Raw genomic sequence first — 2,626 nt, 5'->3', positions numbered from 1 at the left:
AAAAAAAAAAAAAAAAAAAAAAAAAAAAAAAAAAAAGAAAGTTTCTCTTTACATAATGTAAGCCTTTGTAGTGGTATCACTCATGATGTCAGGAGCCTGATCTTAATTGAGGACTAGCATTTGCGGTGTTTTATCCTCAGAGGGTACTAAGCCAAGCCATTCATTTGCAGGGTCAGGATGTGCTAGCTGGGCTCAAAGGGGATGTGGCAGAATAGGCTCAGTATTGCTATACATTATGCCCTGCTGTGGCACGCATCCTGCTTTTGGCCCCATTCTCCATCATCGAACCTATAGTTATTCTGGAGTCAGATATACCAAGGTAAGAATGGAGCTGGTTGTTATAAATATTAATTGATGAATTGATAGTAGTCCTGAACTGGAGGATTAATTGGAGACAGCTTGTTTCGGAGACCAGGCTTAACACTTTGTCCTGCATTCTTCCTCTTTCCGCTCTCCTATCTTGTCTTCTCCTGTCCTTTCTTTTCTGGAAGGTCAGATTAATTTCCAGCATTTTCATAAAACTTTCTCTGATTATTTCAAACAGATTGGGTGTTTGCAGTGGTACACGTCTAATCTCCAGGCCCCCAGGCAGAATTTCACAAAGAAGACCCCCCTCCAGGCTCTTTTCCCAAAGAATACCCTGCCAGCCAGCCGGTGGCACTCTCGCTTTGCAGGGGCCCTTCAAGCACTGCACGGCTTCTGGGGCTGCGCCTTTCTTTGGCTTAAGACTGGTTTCATTAACAAGCATGTTCACACTTCAACCGGAACATTTAAAATAACACCCCGCACAATGCATTTAGTGCCTAGTTAATTATTAAGTCTCTGGGCTTGAATTATTCAAGCAAAATTGATTGAGTTCAATCTTCTTTCTTCTCTTTGTGTGTGTGTGTGTGTGTTTAAAAATGAAAATAAAATCTCCCCTCCACTCTGGTGGAAAGTGTTATTTAGTAACTATCAATCCCTGGACTGTGGGTGGTACCCAAGTGCTAACAGAATAGGTAGAGAAAGTACTGGCAGCTTGACTCTTTTGTTAGAAAACATATCTGCATCTCATATACTTCCTTTGTTAATTAGCATTTATTGAGATCTAATAGGTTTTAGGTTCTTTTCTTTTAAACTTCTTGAGAGTTATTTATAAGTTGAAGAAGTAGGTATCTTGGTGCCAGTTCTTTGGTGTACTGCAGTAGAAAAAGCAGAAGGAATGGTTTCCGTCTTTGCTACTACACTCATGGTCAAATGAAATTGTTAAGATGTGTTAGTGTCACTATTAAAAATCATATTGGGAAAGAGTATTTGTTGACCTGGAAAGATACTCATACTATATTGCTAATTGCAAACAGGAGGCTATAAGACCATCTTTTACATTTTTGTTAAAATGCATAGGAAAAAGACTTAAAAAATGAACACCAAAATATTGATTACTATCCGTTAGGGTTAAGTTTTTCTTTTCGCTTTCCTATTACTTTTTCATAACTAGACAACACACGTACAAAAATGTCATGGCTGGAAACAACTGTCTGACCTTTTCTCTGAATCTAAGTATCACTCTCAAGAGCACATTGAAAATAATGCTGTTCTTATTTAAGCCGGGCAAGCATAGACTTGCTAACTGTAGATTTCACACAAAAAAATTTACAAAAATATTGTTTTGTGTAATCACGACAACTCGAATAACTTGTTAGCATTCATTTTTAGACTTCACGTCTAGACCTTCATTTCTATTTCTTCCTCGGCTTGGCTTCCGTTTTAGGGAGATGTAAAAAGATGCAATTGTGGGCATTAACATAGCTGCCCCATGGGTGTGGGAAAAGAATCAAATAATTGTATTTTGGAGAAAGACTACAAAGGAGATGGCCATTTAGAGAGGAGATAACAGAAATGCAATTACCCAGTTTAGCGATATTAATGTAAATGTGGGATCTTCCATGAGAATTTGTAAGGAGCGCTCTCCCAAAGCCAAGATTTCACAAAAATCTGGAAGGGCCCTGCAGGCATCAGGTGTCGTAGCTCGTTAGTGCTTTGCCTTTGCTGCCCAGATTCCTGCATTGTGCCACCGGGTTACAAATGTGTGCAAATAGGGGGTGTAGGTTTGGTGACGGTGCTGACCTGTCCTGATCCCTCCATCGGCTGAATCCGCTGCAGGCGGTCACCTTGGTCGGGGCAGCAGCTAGAAAGCCCCGGAAGAGACAACACTGGGCTTCACGTGGGGAAACTTTGGGGACTGCAGCTGGGGAATTCTGTCCACTGCGCGAACCCACGCATGACTTAGACGCTGACACACACGACCCTGTCCTTGTTTTTGTCCTGGGAAATGCCACGAGAAGTGCTGTCATCCGCCACCCCAGCCATGGTTCCTCTGGAGGGGGACGAGACCCGAATGTGGAGGGCGGGGGGCGAGCAGGTGAGGGGCGGCGAGGGAGGGAGGCGCCGCCTGTCCCACAGCCGTGGGGACCCGAGAGCCTTCAGCGACTGGGCCCCCCGAGCGCACGTGCGGGGCAGGCGGCGGCTCCGAGGACTAGGGGAGCCAGCCCGCGCCCGTCCTGCCGCCTCAGCCGCCGCCTCGGCCTCCCCCGCAGTCCTCCCGTATCCCTGCATTCCCCGAGGCGGCGGCCCGCGGCCCCTCCCG

Source organism: Galeopterus variegatus, unplaced genomic scaffold, assembly GCF_000696425.1.
Source record: "Galeopterus variegatus unplaced genomic scaffold, G_variegatus-3.0.2 Scaffold3805, whole genome shotgun sequence".
Lineage (NCBI taxonomy): Eukaryota > Metazoa > Chordata > Mammalia > Dermoptera > Cynocephalidae > Galeopterus > Galeopterus variegatus.
Note: the sequence above shows the minus strand (reverse complement) of the source record.